General features: G+C 39.2%; 1 pseudogene; it reads left to right on the forward strand.

The window, feature by feature from the left end:
- Positions 1 to 209: 209 nt before the first annotated feature.
- On the forward strand, positions 210 to 4,489 carry LOC118572044 (annotated as a pseudogene).
- The last annotated feature ends 17,050 nt before the right edge of the window (positions 4,490 to 21,539 follow it).

Consider the following 21,539-nt stretch of genomic DNA (forward strand, 5'->3'; position numbering starts at 1 on the left):
TTGTGTGTGTAATTATAGAATCAGCCTTTTCAGAACTCATAAGAGTTGAGTCGTGCATGGGCTGAGGCCCTGGGCGGGCATTGCAAAGACTTGTTTGCTTGAGTTTGGACCCTGCGACAGTTCTCAGTTCCCTCCTGGTGGGGTGGGAGCATACCCAGGTCAGGCAAATGGGCAGCTAGATGCAGGTTGGGGAGCATGGGGCTATGGACATGAACTCACCCGTGGACCCTGGCACTCCCCAGGTGCTCAGGAAGAAGCCTCCAGAACAGACTCCTAAGGACTTAAATACTATTTATTCTTACCTCCATAGAATGGAAATACTGTCAAACCTCAGGGAGCATCAGCTTAGGTTAATGTCTGCAAGAGCAGAGCATGCTATGAGAGATACAGTGGCAATCAGATGCTTTTTTGGTAGAGAATTCCAAAGATAATGAAGACAGTATTTTACAAAGAGAAATTCCTGCCAGACAGTCTTGATGAAGGTTTCGGAAAATTATCTATAAAGGAGAGCACCAAACTATAACTGATGGATCGGATGTTAATAAGTACCTTTAGCTTCCAGTTGATCATACCAAGGTGCACCTCACAGACAACCCTCATCCACAGGTGACTCATGTGTCTTCTAGTCAGTCTGGCTGTAGCACATCCAGTGACTCTGGGAGCAGCAGTTTATCCAATATCTACCAGGATACAGAAAGTGAAGTAGGATCTGTAGACTTAACCCATCTTCCAGAAGGACCTGTTGATTCTTAGGATGAAGATGATGAAGAAGAGATTGATCGAACAGATCCACTGCAGGGTAGAGATCTTGTTCGAGTGTCTTGAAAAGGAACCTGCAGACAAAAACTGATGATGATGTTGAGCAGTTGCTTGAGTTAATGCACCAGCTCCCTGCCTTTGCAATCATGACCATGTCTGTAAGGAGAGAGTTCTGCTCTGTCATGATTTTTGAAGAAGTGGAGCAGGCTGGGGCTGTTATTCTTGAAGATGGGCAAGAGCTTGACTCCTAGTATGTCATTTTAAATGGCACTGTAGAAATTAGTCATCCAGATGGGAAAATTGAAAATCTCTTCATGGGAAATAGTTTGGGAATTGTCCCCACTCTGGACAAGCAGTACATGCATGGAGTCATCAGGACCAAGGTTGATGATTGTCAGTTTGTCTGTATAGCACAACAGGATTATTGGAGAATTTTAAATCATGTGGGAAAAATACCCATAAAGTTGAGGAGGAGGGAGAAATTGTCATGGTATATGAGCACCAAGAACTAGACCGGAGTGGAACCAGGAAAGGACACATTGTAATCAAGGCAACATCTGAGTGTCTGATCATGCATTTGATAGAAGAACATTCTATTGTGGACCCAACATATATAGAAGATTTCCTATTAACTTACAGGACATTTCTTGAAAGTCCTTTGGATGTTGGGATCAAGCGTTTGTACTCTTATTGGTAAATAAACATTTTAATGATTTTGAAGGTGATCCTGCTATGACTCAATTTCTAGAAGAATTTGAAAAAAATCTGGAAGATACAAAAATGAGTGGTCACCTCAGTTTACTGAATATTGCCTGTGCTGCAAAGGCTAAGTGAAGGCAAGTTGTGCTACAGAAGGCATCCCGAGAGTCCCCTCTGCACTTCAGCCTCAATGGAGGCAGTGAGAAGGGATTCGGTGTCTTTGTTGAAGGAGTAGAACCTGATAGCAAAGTTGCTGATTCAGGACTGAAACAGGGTGATCAGATAACGGAAGTCAATGGACAAAACTTTGAGAATATTACATATGTCAAAGCTCTTGAAATTTTGAGGAATAATACCTTGCACTTACTGTGAAGATCAACAATTTTGTGTTCAAAGAATTGCTCAGTAGGACTAAACAAGAGAAATCTGGTGTTGCTCATATTCCCAAAATTTCTGAAAAAAAAAAAAGTAATCGCCATTCAATCCAAGATATCCCAGGAGATATTGAGCAGATATCACAGGAGAAAGGAAATAAGAAAGTTAAAGTGAACACTGTTTCAGGGGGAAGAAAGAAAATCAGAAAGATTTTGGTTAAAACAAGATTTAGTATCTTGCCTCCAAAAATATTTAGTGATGGAGACCTGAGCCAATCACAAGATGACAGCATTGTGGGAACCAGGCACTGTAGGCACAGCCTGGCTATAATGCCAATTCCTGGAACTCTCTCTTCCAGCAGCCCAGATCTCTTGCAGCCCACCACCAGCATGTTGGACTTTTCTAATCCTTCAGATACTCTTGATCAAGTTATAAGAGTTTTCAAAGCAGATCAACAGAATTGCTACATTATCATCAGTAAAGATACCACAGCTAAAGAAGTGGTCTGCCAAGCTGTTCAGGAATTTGGTTTGACTGGTGCATCTGAGACATATTCTCTCTGTGAAGTTTCTGTTACTCCTGAGGGTGTCATAAAGCAGAGAAGACTTCCGGACCAGTTCTCCAAATGAGCTGATAGAATTCAACTCAATGGAAGGTATTACCTAAAAAAAATAACATGGAAACAGAAACATTATGTTCTGATGAAGATGCCCAGGAACTACTTAAGTAAAGCCAACTGTCCATGCTGCTGCTCAGCACCATTGAAGTTGCCACCCAGCTTCACTGAGGGACTTTGATTTGCTTCGTAATATTGAGCCTACTGAATACATTGATAAACTTTTTAAATTAGATTCCAAAACAGGAAATACTCACTTGAAACAATTTGAGGACACTGTAAACCAAGAGACATTCTGGGTTGCCTTGGAGATTTTAAGTGAATCCAATCAGCTCAAAAGAATGAAGATTATTAAACATTTTATTAAAATTGCCCTTCATTGCCAAGAATGCAAGAACTTCAATTCCATGTTTGCAATAATAAGTGGCTTGAATCTGGCACTAGCAGCACGACTCAGAGACACTTGGGAAAATTTACCAAGCAAATATGAGAAACATCTCCAAGATCTCCAAGACCTTTCTGACCCATTTAGAAACACAGCAAAATACAGAAATATTCTTGGTAGTCAAAGCATGCAGCCTCCAATTATTCCACTCTTCCCTGTTGTCAAGAAAGATACAATATTTCTTCATGAAGGAAATGACTCCCAAGTAGATGGCTTAGTAAACTTTGAGAAGCTAAGAATGACTGCAAAGGAAATCCGTCATATTGTTCAAATGGCTTCTGCTAACATGGACCCTGCCATGATGTTCCAACAGAGGTCATTGAGTCAAGGAAGCACAAACTCAAACATGCTGCATGTTCAGGAGGGTGCTCACAAGAAAAGAGAATGCCACAGCTGACTGCTGAATGCCAAGAAGCTATATGAAGATGTGCAAATGGCCAGGAAAGTGAAGCAGTATCTTTCTAGTCTGGATATAGACACAGAGGAGAAGTTCCAGATGATATCACTGCAGTGGGAGCCTACATATGGTACCTTGACAAAGAACTGAAAAAAGGTCAGCCAAGTCATCTGAAATGTCTCCTGTGCCTTTGAGGTCAGTTGGCCAAAAAGCAAAAGTCCACCTGCATCAGCCACACAGGGTGAGCCAGGTGCTTCGGATGCTTTAGGTGCCGGTAGTTAATTTGTACCCCATCTGAAAGAGAAGACATGTGCTGAGTACAAGTTTACCTCAGAAAGGTTTAGGACCAACTGAAGAAGTGAGTGGTAAGAAACACACAGAAGACACTGTTTCTGTGGCATCCTCTCTGCATTCTATCCCTCCTGCATCTCCTCAAAGTTCCCCTCGCAAAGGTTATACACTCCTACCATCAGCTAAGTCTGACTCCAGCCACAGTGAGAGCTCCTCTTGGTCCAGCATTGTGAGCAACTGTTCTGCCGACTCCATGTCTGCAGCTCTGCAGGATGAACGGTGTTCCGCCCACACCCTAGCAGTTCCTGAGCCCACAGGGGCACTGGAAAAGACAGATCACCCTTCAGGGATCAGAGACCACAGTCAGCTTGGTCATGGGTGGATGCTGTCGAAGCTGTCTCTTACCAAGGGTGTAGCTGCCCTGTTTTCTCTGAGCAGTGAGGAGATGTCTCATGAGCAGGTTGTACTGGAAGCAGCTGACAGTGGGCGGGGCAGTTGGACTTCCTGCTCCAGTAGTTCCCATGACAACTTCCAAAGCCTTCCAAACCCGAAAAGCTGGGACTTTCTGAACACTTACAGGCCCACACATTTAGATGACCCTATTGCTGAGGTTGAGCCCGCTGACTGTGAGCCCTGTGCCTGCCCTAAAGGCTGCTCAAGAACTTGTGGCCAGTGCAAAGGCAGCCTGGAGACAACCCAGCTGAGGCAGAGTTGGGCCTCTTCCAGCTCCCTTTCTGACACATACAAACCTAACTATGGGACAGTTAAGCAGAGGGTATTGGAAAATGCACCAGCAGAGGGACCTGATGGCTTGGAGCCCAGGGACACCAATGACCCTGTTTATAAAACGGTCACTTCCAGTACAGACAGAGGTTTGATTGAAAATGAGCAGGTGTCTGCAGTCTAGTCTTTGGATGCCTATTGGAGACCACTGGGAGTCAGAAGCATGGACAAGAGCTCTTCGTTCTTCAGGCCAAGGCCAACAGCTCACTGTTGCCACCAACCCTGAGGTTTCCTCCCTGGGCTGAGGAGGAGCTCTTCCTGAGTCATGCTTCCTTTTCTTCTGTCCCTGCAGGTACAGTCTCCTTAACCGGATGTTGCACCTGATCCCAGCCTACACTTTGCACATCACTCCTGCCTTGGGACCATATTCAAGCTCAGAGTTGCCCCCCCTGTATATCACTATATGTTTCTCTTTTTGTACATCATTTTAAAGAAAGTGGTATTATTATTTCCAAGCCATAGTTTGGGCTAAAGGATACATTCAAAATGTCTGCCAATACCAAGGATAGTCTTGTGTATTTGAAAAGTAACTTATTATTTAAAGTATTGTGGTTTGTTTGTATTCAGGAGCTCTTGTTAGCTGTCATTTGTCTGAGGCTGTAAAGCTGTCTATGGTCTGAGCAGCAGACATAATCCTGACATAGGTACAGAGATGTGGCACTATTATAGCAGATACTTGGGTGGGAACTAGACCCCTGTACAGATGAAGTGTGAGCAGCCTGCTCATCATGGCATGGGCTGTATCAGCCACAGGGGTCTCGGCAGTCTATTGGAAAGGGGAGCAGAGGACAAATAGGAAGGGAGAACCCTAATTTCCAAAGAAAGAACAGTTAACATTGAGTCTGTTTCTGAAGTGACAATCGTGCTGTATCCAAGTGTGAGGATACTATAAATCCAATGGGAATGGCTTCTAGAAAGTTTTGTTTCTATAGGAAACCCCCCTAAGCTAACATTTCACAACTCAAGCATAGTCCTTCTAGTTTAAAAGAAATATTGTAGAAGCTGGAGAGATGGCTCAGGGGTTAAGATAACTCTTTCAGTGGGCCCTGTTTTACTTCCTAGCACTCACATGGTGGCTTACAACTGCCTGTAACTCCAGGAGAGGGGTCCAATACCCTCTTCTGGCCCCCAAAAGCACTGCATGTATATGGTGCACAGACATACATGCAGGCAGAACACCCCATACACACAAAATAATAATAATAATTTTTCTAAAAGTATCATTTATGGATGTAATTATGGTCATCTTGACTCATTCAATGGCTTGCACTACTCAACCACATGTGCAGTTGAACTTGAGCTTAGAACCCTCCACAGAGCTCAGTAACAAGGGATGGACTTGTATAAGAGATGGGGACTAGGATAACAGAGAGGACTTCTACGCTGGAGAAGACATCCTTTGGGACCTCCTGGATATGGCACTCTTTATTCAAATCCAGTGACTGCTTAATAAAGTGGACTTTTCACATTTTTACAAATTAAATGTAATACTTTGTAGTTAATGTATTTAAATGTTAAGTAACATTTAAAGTTTTTCATTTGCTTTTTAATGAAAAGGCAAATACGACTTTGTAAACTTCTGTAATTACCCCCCCAAAAAGCCAAAGCCATTATAAGTGCACTAACCATGACAGCATTGCTACAGAGAAGTCACATGACCAACTGCCTTTTCAGGACTGTGCTTTTCTGTTGCTTTCTTCCTGTTTCCTGCCCAATCACTTGAAAATCAGTACAGTTGCAAATGTAACAGTGTGTGTCCTCCCACAGAATGCCTGTGGCTTTAGGAAAAGTAGTGGATAAAGAATTCCCCTGGAGAGACATTAACCCAAAAGCCTTAGACATGAGCCCAGGTGCACTGCAGTGCGCTGAGGAAGAGCTTTGCTGACCCTCTAAAGGTGGAAGCAGCCTGGGTAGCAGCTGAAGCTTGACAGCCATGCTTAATTGATCTGGCCTAGGAACTGTGCTGTCCTCTGGTTGTGAATTTTTATTCAACTATTTGCATAATATTGTTTTCATGTCCAAAACAAAATAAATATTTTGTCTGGAGGGTAATAAGACCAGAATGCAATTAAGCTCTGGATTCACATGATCCACACGTGCCTCTCATATTTTCTTTTCTAGTAGGACCAATTCTGTCTCAACTTCAGTTGATAATTCTCTTGGACTGTTAAAGCCCTTGCACCCTTTTAGAGTACTGGCCAAATTTACTAGTCCATCTTCAGGTATTCCAGTGATGGTATGTAAGTTGGAAATGCTTCATAACAATCTTCAAAAATCATTAAGAGTCTACAATTGAAAAAAAAAAAAACCAAGAGTCTACAATTGATCTCTTCTGAGTTGTCCCCCTTAAGGTCTATTTTTTTTTTTTTTTTTTGTAGATCTGTGTTGGTATTGTGTTTCCCGAAATATTGTGCATTCTAATAAACTTATCTGGGGTCAGAGACAGAACAGCCACAATATTAAACATAGAGGATAGGTAGTGGTAGCACATGCCTTTACTCCTAACATTCCAGAGGCAGAAATGCATCTGTTCAAGGATACAGCCTAGCATGGTGACTCATGCCTTTAATCACAGGGAGTGATGACAGAAAGCAGAAAGGTATATAAGGCATGAAAACCAGGAACTAGAAGAATTTGGCCAGTTAAGCTTTTATGCTTTTGAGCAACAGTTCAGCTGAGACCTATTCTGGATGAGGACTCAGAGACTTCTAGATTGAGGAAACAGGATCAGCTGAGGAACTGGCAAGGTGAGGTGGCTGTGGCTTGTTCTGCTTCTCTGATCTTCCAGCAGTCACCCCAATAACTGTCCTCAGGTTTGATTTTATTAGTAAGACCTGTTAAGATTCCTGCTACATAGATCTATTTTATATCCTAAGTAATTAATAGAATCTCCTCTTTGTATTTTTTTTGGGGGGGGGAGTAATTTGTAATTACAGTGAGGTAAATTTTTCTTTACTTCTTCAAACATGCTTTCTAAATTATCTAGCTTCAGATCAGCTAATAAGATAGCATTCATATAATGGTAAATTATAGATTGTGGAAATTGTTAACAAATTATTTCCAATGGTTTTTGCATGAAATATTGGCATAGGGTGGGGCTATTTAACATTCCCTATGGGAGGACCTTCTGCTAATATCTTTTGACTCTCTGAGAATTATTATAAGTAGGTACTGTGAAGGCAAATTTTTATTTATCCTTTTCTTCTGAAAGTATGGTTAAAAAACAGTCTTTTAAGTTAAAATATTTGGCACTTCTATGCCTCTTTACACCTTTGGAAATTTCCTCTTCTGTCCAAGCCCCATCACCATAGTTAAGAGACTCAACATTGATTGTGTGTTGAATCCATTATTCTATGGGTGATGATCTGATCTTTAAAAGTGCAAGTATCTTTTTTCATTCTATATGAGCATTTTCTTTTTTATTTTTATTTATTTATTTTTTCAAGGCAGGGTTTCTCTGTGTAGCTTTGCGCTTTTCCTGGACCTTGCTCTGTAGATCAGCCTTGCCTTGAACTCACAAAGATCTGCTTGCCTCTGCCTCCCAAGTGCTGGGATTAAAGGTGTGTGCCACCACCGCCCGGCTCTAGATGAGCATTTTCAAGAGCCAAAGATTGATTTAGTACGCATCTAGCTTCTTGATCTGATATTGTGTTGTTTACAACAGTTCTTTTGATCCCTGTATGACCTTGGTATATAGCTCAGTTGGTTTCCCTGGTTCTTGAATCTTCCCAAGCATTTAAGGCTGCTGTATGGCATACGGATAATGTATGCTCATCAAAGGTAGATTGTGCATCTATATTAGTGAAACAGCCCTCACCAAGAATTTGGTCTTGGGAGATCTGAAAACCTTTAATCTTACCTTGCTGCTCAAGGGCCTTAGCTTCTCTTTCAACCAGCTTTTCCACTGTAATTGCTGGCTATATTTTAATACACCTGATATTAGCTGATTCCAGTCATTTAGTGTGATTGTATTTCTAGAAGACCATGTATTTAACATCTGTTTCACATATGTTGAAAGTATACCATAGGTAACTATAGCATCCTTGATGTTCTTTAAATCTTTCATATGTATAGACTCCCGTTTATATTCTACATATCCTTCAGGATATTTATTAGTTGCTGGTTTTTCATAAACAGTAACAGGATACATAGCATGGCTTGTAATTTTTGGTAAGTCATCTCTAACTCTATAAGGCACTGGTGATGTTATAACCTTTCTAACCTGTTCCTTCTGCATATTAACATTTTTATTGTCAGTTCTAACAGAGTCCTGTAAAGTTTGAAATCGATTAACCACAGCTTTTTCTAAATTCTGTACCTCTTGTATCATAAATGATTCCGGTGACTTCATCATACATACATGGTTCTGATCCAGGCTCTGCTGACCCCCCATTGGAGGTCTTACCTTGTCAGAGGAGGAGTAGGAATGTATAGGTGGAAGACTGGGGTGCTAGAGAAGGGAAGAGAGGGGGATCTGTAGTTGGTATATAAAATGAATAAAAAAATTTTTATAAAAATAAATAAATATTCAAAAGATTTTATTCTATCAATTAATGATGATCATTTCTCCTTAGAAATTATCTGTATAGAAAAAAAGAAATTATCTGTATGGCATTAAGATTGCCTTGCAGACTTAATGTTTTATCCAAAAGATTTTCACATTTACTTTCACAGAATTAAATCTAGTTATCCATATATTATTAGTGGACTGAATTAGCAGATTACAAAGAATGAATCCTTTGATTTAAGTTCTCATTGCTTACCACTTTGCAAAGTCTGTATCAGTCCCATTAATGTCTTGTATTTGGCGCTGTTATTAAACCAGTTTATGATATGAAATGAATTATATGCTAATCACCATTATGGCAAAAATTGTATATGTCCCAAGAAGGTCGTATATGTCTTGTAAATTTTCATCCATCGTATAAACAAAGAAGTTTTAAATTTTCTGAATGGTTGAATTATCTGCTATGGTGTAATAAATACTTAAAATTTGTAAAGGAAAGAAAAAATTATTTATTTATTTATTTATAAGTTTAATGTGTAAAATTATCAAGTAATTTACCTCAGATAAGACCCTTGAGAGATTGGCCTAAGTATCCTCCTAGGTGTTCCAGGTGTTCTAGGTGTTCTGGGTGTTCCAGGCTCTTAATTTACCTGGTAGGACCAATAGCTGGTTCATGTGATGATTTTTGGATGTAGTAGCAATGTTTGGCCAGCAGGTGTAGCACCAAGGCAGGTCCTGAAGCACTGTGCCTCACGCTGGCTCAAGTTCTGAAGTTGTTTGACCTGTGACCTTAAGTAACTACATGAGCCAGATTTAAAATAAGGGAGTAGCCTGTTGGCACTAACACTTGCTGGCAGCCAAGTGGAATGTACCAGTGACTCCCACAGTGGTCTCGCAGCAGCCCCTAGAGCCTTCTCACAGTGGGGCCGGGGCCAGTAGGAGAAACGCTACTGATGAGCTCAGACTGCAAAGCAGGTGTGCTTTGCTGAGGGATCAGCGCCACTTGTATCAATCTGAAGGCTTTGTTCTGATCTGGCAGCTACAGCCATAGAACTAGAAAGGCGCCTAGTGTGGGCACCTTTCTCTGTGACAGGATGCTGTATCCACCACTGGACCACGCATGGTTCTGGCAATGGTTACAAGAACTGCTGCCACGTGAGCTACCTGGCCTGGGAGTGCCTGGCTCACACACCCTGTGAGCTGCCTGCCCAACAGGCTCCCAGCATGGCTTAGCAGGGATCAGGCAGCTCCTGGGGTTTGAGGCTGCATGTGGGCTCTGCAGGACAGTGACACTTACCAGCAGCTGCCCACAAGCTGCCCCAGTAAGGGCACGTGGGGCTCAGATCCATGTAGTTGGGCATCAGATAAAGCGAGAAATCCACAGGAGTCTGCTTAAGGAGTATTAAGGAATTTATTAGAATATAAATTGAAGAAATACATGCCTTCAAGGCTACTTCCCACTTTTTCTTCTAACAGGTTCAGTGCAGCTGGATTTATGTTGAGGCCTTTGATCAACTTGGACTTGAGTTTTGTGGATGATGATAGATATGGATGTATTTATAATCTTCTACATGTTGGCAATCAGTTATGCCAGCACCATTTGTTGAAGATGCTTTTTTTTTTTTTTTTCCATTGTACCGTTTTGGCTTCTTTGTCAAAAATCAGGTGTTCATAGGTGTGTGGGTTAATGGCAGGATCTTCAATTCAATTCCATCTGTCCACATGTCAGTTTTTATGTCAATATCAACCTGTTTTTATTACTATAGTTCTAGAGTAGAGCTTGATGTCAGGGATTGTGATGCCCCCAAAAGTTACTTTCTTGTAAAGGAATATTTTGGCTATCCTAGGTTTTTTGTTTTTCCATATGAAGTTGAGTACTGTTCTTTCCAAGTCTGTGAAGAATTGTGTTGGGATTTTGATGAGGATTGCATTGAATCTGTAGATTGCTTTTGGCAAGATTGCCATTTTTATTTTGTTGGTTCTCCCTATCCATGAGCATGGGAGATCTTTCCACTTTCTGATATCTTCTTCAATTTCTTTCTTCAAAGACTTAAAGTTCTTCTCATACAGGTCTTTCACTTGTTTGGTTAGAGTTACTCCAGGGTATTTTATATTATTTGTGGCTATTGTAAAGGTTGATGTTTCATTTCTTTCTTGGCCCATTTATCACTTGATTATAGGAGAGCTACTGATGTGTGTGTGTGTGTGTGTGTGTGTGTGTGTGTGTGTGTGTGTGTTAATCTTGTATCCTGTCACAATACTTAAGGTGATTATCAGTTGTAGGAGTTCCCAGGTAGAATTTTATATATACTACCATATCATCTGCCAATATGGAAATTTGACTTCTTCCTTTCCAATTTGTATCCCTGTGATCTCCTTTTGTTGTCTTGTTGCTCTAGCTAGAACTTCAAGTACTATATTGAATAAATATGGGAAGTGTGTCCAGCCTTGGACAGCCTTGTCTTGTTCCTGATTTTAGTGGAATCGCTTTAAGTTTCTCTCCATTTAATTTGTTGTTGATTGTTGGCTTACTGTAAATTGCCTTTATTATGTTTAGGTATATTCCTTGTATTCCTGATCTCTCCAAGACCTTTATCATGAAGGGGTGGTGAATTTTGTCAAAGGCTTTTCAGCATCTAATGAGATGATCATGTGTTTTTTTTTTCTTTCAGTTTATTTATATGATGGATTATATTGATTACAGATTTTCATATGTGGAACTATTCCTGCATCTCTGGGATGAAGCCTACTTGATCATGGTAGATGATTATATTGGTGTGTTCTTGGGTTTGGTTTGCTAGTATTTTGTTGAATATTTTTGCATCAATGTTCATGAGAGAGCTTGATTGTAATTCTCTTTATTTGTTGTATCTTTGTGTGGTTTGGGTATCAGGGTAATTGTAGCCTCATAGAGTTTGGCAATGATCCTTCTATTTCTATTGTATCAAACAATTTGAGTATTGTTATTAGCTCTTCTTTGAAATTCTGGTAGAATTATGAACTGAAACCATCTGGCCCTGGATGTTTTTTTGGTTTGGAGACCTTTGATGACTGCTTCTATTTCCACAAGGGTTATAGGTCTATTTACATTGTTTATCTGGTCTTTATTTAATTTTGGTATGTGGCACCTATTCAGAAAATTGTCCATTTCTTTCAGATTTTCTGGGTCTTTGAGTCAATTCCATTAATCAACATGTCTGTTTCTATGCCAGTACTATGCAGTTGTTGTTGTTTTATGCAGTACTATGTTGTTGTTGTTGTTGTTGTTGTTTAGAGACAGGGTTTTTCTGTGTAGTTTTGGAGCCTGTCCTGGAACTCGCTCTGTAGATCAGGCTGGCCTTGAACTCACAGAGATCCACCTGCCTCTGCCTCCCAAGTGCTGGGATTAAAGGCATGTGTCGTCACCACCACCACCACCACCACCACCACCACCACCACCACCACCACCACCACCACCTGACACAATGCAGGTTTTATTATTATTGCTCTCAAAGATGGTGATACCTCTGGAAGTCATTTCTTGTAGAGGATTGTTCTAGCTATCATGGGTTTTTGAAGTTGTGTATTATTCTTTAAAGGTCTGTAAAAAAATCTCTGTTGGAATTTTGATGAGGATTGCATTGAATCTGTAGATTGCTTTTGGTAAAATTGTCATTATTACTACGTTAATCCTACCTATCCATGAGCATGGGGAAATCTTTCCATCTTCTGATATCTTCTCCATTTTCTTTCTTTAAAGACTTGTCAAAAAGACTTGTTCTTGTCATACATTTCTTTCGCTTGCTTGGTTAGAGTAACACCAAAGTATTTTATACTATTTGTAGCTATTGAGAAGAATGTGCTTTCCCTGACTTCTTTCTCAGTCTGATTGTCAATTGTATATGGGAGGGCTACTGATTTTTTTTGTTGTTGTTGTTTATTTTGTATTTAACCACTTCACTGAAAGTGTTCATCAGCTGTAAGAGTTCCATGGTAGAATATTTGGGATTGACTATGTATACTATCATGTCATCTGCAAATAGTAATACTTCCTTTCCAATTTGTATCTTCTTGATCTCCTTTTGTTGTCCTATTGCTCTGGCTAAAATTTCAAGTACTACATTGAATAGATATAGAGAGAGTGGACAGTTTTGTCTTGTCTCTGATTTTAGTGGAATTGTTTTACATTTCTCTCCATTTAATTTTAGGTTGGCTATAGGTTTGCTGTATATTGCCTTTATTATGTTTAGTTAGGTATGTCTCTTCTATCTCTGATCTCAAAGACTTTTATCATGAAGAGGTGTTGGATTTTGTCAAAAGCCTTTTTAGCATATAATTAGATGATTATGTGGTATGTTTTATTATTTCAGGTGGTCTATATGATGGATTACATTGACAAATTCTCATATGATGAACTATACCTGGGTCTCTGGGATGAAGCTGACTTGATTATGATGGATGATATTTTTGATGTGTTCTTAGATTTGGCTTGTGAGTATTTTGCTGAGTTTTTTCTTCAATGTTCATGAGGGTAATTCTTTTTTGTTTTGAGTCTCTATGTGGTTTGGGTATCAGGGTGACTGTGGCCTCATAACATAAATTTGGCAATGTCCCTTCTTTTTTTATTTTATGGAATAATTTATTTTATGGATCTATTGGTATTAGCTGTTTGTTGAAGGTGTGGTAGAATTCTGCACTAAAACCATTGGGGACCTGGGCTTTTTGGTTCAGAGATTTTTAATTTTTTAATGACCTTAGGGGTTATAGTTCTATTTAAGTTGTTCATTTGATTTTGATTTTACTTTGGTAAATGGTAACCAGTTCTTTTAGATTTTCCAATTTTGTGGAGTACAAGTGTTTGAAGTTTGACCTAATGATTCTTTGAATTTCCTCAGTGTCTAGTGTGGTACTCCCCTTTCTTTTCTGATTTTGTTAATTTGAGTATTCTCTCTATGCATTTTAATTTGGATAAGGGTTTGTCTATCTTGTTGATTTTTCTCAAAGAACCAACACTTTGTTTTATTGATTCTTTTTGTTCTTATGTTTCTGTTTATTGACTTTGTCCTTGAGTTTGATTATTTCCTGCTATCTATTCCTCTTGAGTGTATTTGCTTTTCTTTTGTTCTAGCACTTACAGGTGTTCTGTTAAGTCACCAGAGTGGGATCTCTCTAATTCTCTTATGAAGGCACTTAATCCTTTGAACTTTCCTCTTGGCATCCTCTTTTATTATATTCCATAAATTTGGGTTGTTGTGCATTTATTTTCATTGAATTCTTGGAATTCTTTAATTTATTTATTTCTTCATTGAGCAAGTGGCAACTCAGTAGAGTTGTTCAGTGTTCACAAGTTTGTAGGCTTTCTGTTGCTTCAGTTGTTGTGGAAGTCCAACTTTGATCCATGGTGATCTCTTTTTTTCTGATTATTTTATTAAGAAATTTTCTATTCACTTTACATACCAACCACAGATTCCTACCTCTTTCTTCTTCCCACCCTCAGCCTTCCCTCCCAAGCCACTCCTGATCCCCACATTTTCCAAATCAAGTTCTCCCATGGAGAGTCAGCAGAGCCTGACATACTCAGCTGAGGCAGATCCAAGCCCCTTCCTGCTAAACATGGTGATCTCTTAAGATACATAGCTTATTTCAAATTTTTAGTTCAAATTATCTATTGAGACTTTTATTGTAGCTGAGTATATGGTCAACTTCAGAGAAGGTTCCATGAGGTGCTGAGAAAAAGGTATATTCTTTTTGGTTTGAGTGAAATGTTCCATAGATATGTTAGGCCCATTTGAGTCATAATGTCTGTTTGTTCTATGATTTTTCTGTTTAGTTTATGTCTGTATGACTTGTCTATTGATGAGAGTGAGACACTGAAATCTTCCACTATGAATGTGTGGGATTTGATGTGTGATTTAAGAATTACTAAAGTAATGTTTCTTTTACAAACGTGAGTGCCCTTGAATTTAGGGTATAGATGTTCAGAATTGAGATATCTTGGTGGATTATCCCTTTGATGAGTATGAAGTGTCTCTTTCCATCTATTTTGATTATTTTGTTTGGAAATCTACTTTGCTAGATATTAGAATGGCTATACCAGCTTGCTTCTTGGGTGGTTGTATGAAAAACCTTTTTCCAACCCTTTACTCTGAGGTAATGTCCAGCTTTGTGTGTGTGTGTGTGTGTGTGTGTGTGTGTGTGTGTGTCCCTTCTTTTCATTTTGATGTTGTAAAATCATTTATTTTCTGTTTTTTCTTGGGTGTCATTAATCTCTTTGTGTTGGAGTTTTCCTTCTAGTATCTTCTATAGGAATTGATTTGTGGATAGATATTGTTAAATTTGGTTTTGTCATAGAATATCTTGTTTTCTCCATCTAGTTGATGGAAAGTTTTGCTGGGTACAACAGCCTAGGCTGGCATCTGTCATCTCTTAGATCTCACAAGACATCTATCCAGGCCCATCTGGCTCTTAGAGCCTCAATTGAGAAGTCAGGTGTAATTTTAATAAGTCAGCCCTTACTTGGCTCCTTCCTCTTTCAGCTTTTAGTATTCTGTTTTGTACATTTAATGTTTTAATTATTATGTGCCACCCAGACTTTCTTTTCTGGTGCAATCTATTCGGTGTTTTGTAAGCTTCTTGTACATTTATAGGCATCTTTTCCTTTAGTTTAGAGAAATTTTCTCCTATAATTGTATTGAAAATTATTTCTGGACCTTTGACTTGGAATTCTTCTTCTATTCTTATTAAGTTTTAGGTTTGGTCCTTTCAGTGTTCCATATTTCTGGATGTTTTATGTTAGGAACATTTTAGATTTAACATTTTCTTTGATTGATGTATCAATTTCTTCTATTGTATCTTTTATGCCTGATATTATCTCTTTTATCTCTTGTATTCTGTTGGTGATTCTTATGTCTATAGTTACTGTTTGTTTTCCCAGACTTTCCATCTCCAGGATTCCCTCAGTTGGTTTTCTTTATTGCTTCTATTTTCATTTTCAGGACTGGAACAGTTTTATTCATTACCTTCACCTGTTTGTTTGTATTTTCCTGGGTTTCTTTAAGGGATTTATTTATTTCCTCTTTAAAGACTTCTATCATCTTCATAAGATTGAATTTAAGGTCATATTCTTTTGCTTCAGCTGTGTTGGAATCCAGGACTTGCTGTTGCAGGATAGTTGGACTCTGGTGGTGCCATATTGATGTGGCTGCTTTTGATTAGTCATCTAGGTTTGGGGTTATAGGTTAAAGAGCTGATTTCTGATTTTATCTCTGTTAGATGAATAATTTTGGATGTTTTCCATTGGTTTCTGTTTCCTCTCTGGTCTTCTGGCCTGAGTTGTCTTAGATTCTGGTGGCAGATCCAGTGGGGTGTCTCCACTGAGGTTTTTGTATCTTGCATGGCATCTGGGGTTTTGTGTGCCAATGTTGCCTCTGTGGTTCCAAGTACTTGTGTGGCCTCTGGGGTTCCTTAGTAAGGCATGGCCTCTGGTAAGGCAAAAATCTTCTGCCAAAATTGTAGGCTGGAATATGGAGCCCAGGGAAGTGTGTGCATTTGGGAGCTGTTCAGTGGGCTCTAGTGGGTCTTAACTGGCAGCAGGTGATGTCTTCCCTGGGGTTCCTAGTACTGGCATGGCCTCCAGTAAAGCAGGTCTTCTGCCCAAGTTTTGGCCCAGAATATGGAGCCCAGGAGAGCAGGGGTCTGTTGGATGGGCTTTAAGTGAGTGTTAGCGGATAGTGGGAGGTGTTTTACTTGGCGTCTGTAGAACAGGCCTGGCCTATGGTAAAGGAGAAGTCTTCCAGAGTTGTGGGCTGGAAGGTGGAGCCCAGGGAAGGGGTGCAGTTTTTTAAAATTAGTATGTACTGTTCTAGTGTAAGTTGTATAAAAGTTGGCACTCACTTAATAGCAAAAGTTTGCAGAAGTGTTCTCTGAGGATTGAGGTCTGGCCCAAAGAAATGTAGAACATGTATAAATGAACACATACTGTTATGACATCCAAGGTTCAAGAGCAAAGTGAGTGACAGCCATTTAACATAATTCATTAGTATATTTATCTATGTGATTAACTCCACCTGAATGACCGACAGTGTAAAGGAACATAAATAGGACATTCCTGAACAATTTATCCCACTAGTCTAAGTGGGATGGGGCACTGTACATTAAGTATATTAGCAGTAGTGTGTAGGTCTAGATGTTCCTGTTCTGGAGAAATAAAAATTGGGCACTTTAATGCATCAGTTTATTTCCTTCTGTAATAAAAAGGCAGGCTGAAATATGCACAAGAATGAATAATAAGTAAAGGATGTCTATGGGTTTTACCAGATGTTTTAGTTCCTGTAGTAATGGGAGCTTAACAGAAACTGCAGTTAAAATTAAAGTAGTTCCTACTGCTGGAAATATTTCAACAACATAAGCAGAATCTAAAACAATATTTAAAGGTTTATAAATTAACTATAATATATGAATCAAAACAGCCAGTTCCACCTGTTGAGCTCCGGAAGAAGTATCGATAGATTGATGAATATCTGGACTATGAATCCTTCCTAATCCATTAGATGAGCCATCAATAAAATAAATATCTGCCTGTGGAAGAGGAGAGGTTTGGGCAATTTTTGTAATCACAAATTCAGGTCATATAAGAAAACCACTCTCTTGCCAGCAGGATAAAGATTTCGTATCTTTCCATATTAGTCTGCAAATGATTTTAAAGTCCATATGCTGCAAGCTGCAGGAAAATGTAACGGGATCCAGCTACTACCACAAAAGCTACTATTTGAAATGGTCAAGGACTTTTCTGAAGCCATGGCTTAAGAAATCTTGGTGATATTTTAGTGCACATGCACACACACACACACACACACACACACACACACACACGTGCGTGCGATTCCTACAACGATTTTCTTGTATGCTTTGTGTGCTTGAATTCCTAACAGTGTATTTATCTAAAATACCTATCAAGCATCCAAGGCCAAATGATATCTTGAACTAAGAAAATAATACCTATCTCCTAGGTCGGGCAGATAGCTTTATTTCTTGTGCAATTTAAGCTGAGACCCTCCTTTCTTATACTGCCTTATACCTAATCACTTCTAGGAATGTAGTTTGATCACATAAATCCCCCTTTTTTTGATATATTAACTGATTTTAGCTCTCAGTTGACTTCCTCCCTTACCACTATCTTTTTGAGTTGTAAAAGAACACCTGATGGCCACTGCCCGAGGAAAACTCTTCATGACCCTGTAAGAATTCAAGCCTGGTGACCTTGATTTGGCTAGAGTACTGCTATTACATGGGTTTATCACTGCAAACCTCAGAGACTCAGGGAGGATTTTTGAGCATTTTGACTGGAAAACTAGAATGGGATGGAAGATGAGGAAGAGCTAGATGGGGAAGAACGAGATGGGGAAGAACAAGATGAGAAAGATGAAGGTGGGGCAGAACTAAGATGAGGTAATTAAGATAGAACTTAGTGGGGACAGCAGATAAATGTAGAGAGAAATGGGGGCAAGAAAGGAGCTAGGAATGAGAGCGGAACTGAAGCTGTGTAGATAGTATTGTACCCTACAGGAATAAAGTAGAAAAAGAGCATGGTGTACATAGATTCTTTTCCCCAAAATAATTCTGTTTTTAGATTCTCTTCTGAGCCCCTGGGAAGAATATTAAGGCTGATCCTTAATAATATTTGAGATCCATACAATTCTCTAACATTTAAACATTTCAATTTTGCTGAAGCTGCACTGGAAATAACAATTACACCTCATGAAGCCAGTAAGGAATTGGTAAATAAAATCAACTTTTTAATAGGCTCTCCTAAGTCTTCACCAAATGCAGAGACTTGAAGATTAGATTGATCAGTAAATTACTCACCCCATGCTTCAGGGTCATTTTCGGAAAATGGAGTATATGTATATAAAGTAGGCTCCAGTGAAGTAGCTGAGGGAGCTGTCCTCAGTACACACATAGGTGATATTTTTACTTTTGATTATGCCTGAACAAGGAAAATCACCTTTGTGCCTCTTTTATTAATTAAAAGTTTGATTATAAAGTTTATATTCATTGAAGGAATTCACAATGAGTCTTTCGTGATTAATGTCCTCCTTTGTTTGATAACAGTCCATGTTAATGACCAAAGGACACAAAATTGAACAGGGATCTTTTCTTTGTTTATACACCTTTTCAGTATCATTTTGGGCTCTGTCCATACTTCATCTAAAATTCTGTCTTATGGAAACCAGAAGTTATAATCCTAATCAATTTTCAAGCAATCTAATAATTGTGATTTTAATGTTAATAGTTTGTCCGTTCTTTAAAAAAAAAAATGATGCACTAGGTCAACATAAGGAAACCGCCCCGTCCTGCTCCGCATTTCTGACCCATCATTCTCACTCATCTCTCCTTCACTGAGGGTCCTCTCTTTAATTTGTAGCCAACTTCCAGTTTCTGTTCAAGTACCACTTTTCACCACTCTAGAGATGGTGGGACTTGGAGAATGGAGCCAATAAATGAGGAGGACTACGGTATGATAGCCAACTATATTCAGTGTCCCATACAATTTATACTCTGCAGGTTAAGAAAGGTCATGAGTAAAGTTCCCATGAGTTCAAGCTGTATACAATAATAAAAAACAAGTGACGTAGGACAAAAACATGCTTTTCCATACAGTCATATAAAGGTTAGTTGAAACATTTAAATGAATAAGAACAGCAAGCAATAATAACTCACACCTATCTGCTACACCTGAGAAGAGCACAAAAATATTGCAACTTCATGTTTTGAGGAAAGCAAGGTCACAAGACTCTTGTCTTGACTTCTGGGAGTGTTAACATAATCATGTAGAATTCTCCTCAATGGCTCCTTTCAGGACCATGTTCTGACAATATATCTAAATTTATTTTAAGAAAAAACATAACATATACATGAAGAAAGCTCTTTTAAAAACATGGAGTAATGCACACTTGCATGCATACACACACACACACACACACACACACACACACACACACACAAATACATATATATCTGGCTTTGCACCATTTGATACCTGGTGCCCATGTAAGTCAGAAGAGTGCATCAGATCTCCAGGGCAAAGCTTTAAAAGTAGTTCTGAGCCATCTGATGTGGGTGCTAGGAACCAAATTGGGTACCCAACAGCAGCTTTATTATTGAGTCAAATCCCCAACTCACCCATATGTCATTATAATGTAGAAGATGAAGATATGACATTAATATTTCTGTCTTCTATCACTTGAAGGTGATAAAGTTCCCTATTATTTGGTCATTGAAGAATTGAATGACTTCTATCCCTCTGTGAATGGACTCAGAACATTGCTTCTTTTTTTTAAGACATTTTATTATTATTATTATTATTATTATTATTATTATTATTATTATTATGTGTTTCAAATTTTATACATCAGCCATGGGTTCCCCTGTCCTCCCCCTCCCACCCCCACCTTCCCCCCCAGGCCCTCCCCTCCATTCCCATGTCCTCCAGGATCAAGGTACCCCTGGGGATTCATTTAAACCTGGTGGATTTAGTACAGGCAGGTCCTGTCACCTCCTTCCAGACTGAGCAAAGTGTCCCTGTGTAAGCCCAAGGTTTCAAACAGCCAGCTCATGCACTAAGGACAGATCCAGGTCCCACAGACTGGGTGCCTCCCAAGCAGATCAAGCTATTCAATTGTCTCACTTATCCAGAGGGCCTGATCCAGCTGGGGGCTCCACAGCCTTTGGTTCATAATTCATGTGCTTCCATTCGTTTGGCTATTTGTCCCTGTGCTTTTTGTAATCTTGGATTCAACAATTCACGCTCTTGCAGACCCTCCTCTTAATGTAATTGTAAACACAGAATGAAGACAACAAAAGATTTACTTGAGTAGAGATGAGTACAGACTATATTACAAAAGGTTTCATAATTTGATATAGTCTTTTTTTATAGCTTATTTTATATGCATTGGTGTTTTGTTTGTATGTAAGACTGTGTGAGGGTGTTGGGTAACATGGAACAGGACTTACAGACAGTTTGTGAATTTCCATGTGGGTGCTGGGAATTGAAACTGTTGAAGAATAGATAGTGTGCTTAACTGCTGAGCCATCTGTCCATAGCCCCTTTTTATTAATTTTTGGAGACAGGATGTCTTAGTTAGAACTTTGGTAGTGAAACACCATGACCAAAAAGCAAGATGAGCAGAAAAGGGTTTATTTGGCTTACATTTAAGCATTGCTATTCATCACTGAAGGAAGTCAGGACAAGAACTCAAGCAGGGCAGGAACTTGGAGGTAGAAGCTGATGCAAAGTCCATGGAGAGGTGCTTCTTAGTGGCTTGCTTCCCATGGCTTGCTCAACCTGCTTTCTTATAGATCTCAGGACCTTTACCAACCAATCTTTTTTTTTTTTAAGGCCTTATACATGGATCTTATGGAAGCATTTTCTTGAGTTTTCCTCCTTTCAGACAACTCTAGTGTGAAATTGACATAAAACTAACCTGTACAACTGACCATTTGTCAACTTGACACACAAAGATCACTATTAAGCCAGCCTGTACAACTGACCATTTGTCAACTTGACACACAAAGATCACTATTAAGCCACAACCCTTCCTTTCTTATTCATTCCCAAGAGCTCACATTAAAAACATAAATAACTTTAATAAAAGTCCTATAATCTTTACAAATTCAAACACATTAAAAT

The sequence above is a fragment of the Onychomys torridus genome, chromosome 21 (genome assembly GCF_903995425.1).
Source record: "Onychomys torridus chromosome 21, mOncTor1.1, whole genome shotgun sequence".
In the NCBI taxonomy this organism is placed as follows: domain Eukaryota; kingdom Metazoa; phylum Chordata; class Mammalia; order Rodentia; family Cricetidae; genus Onychomys; species Onychomys torridus.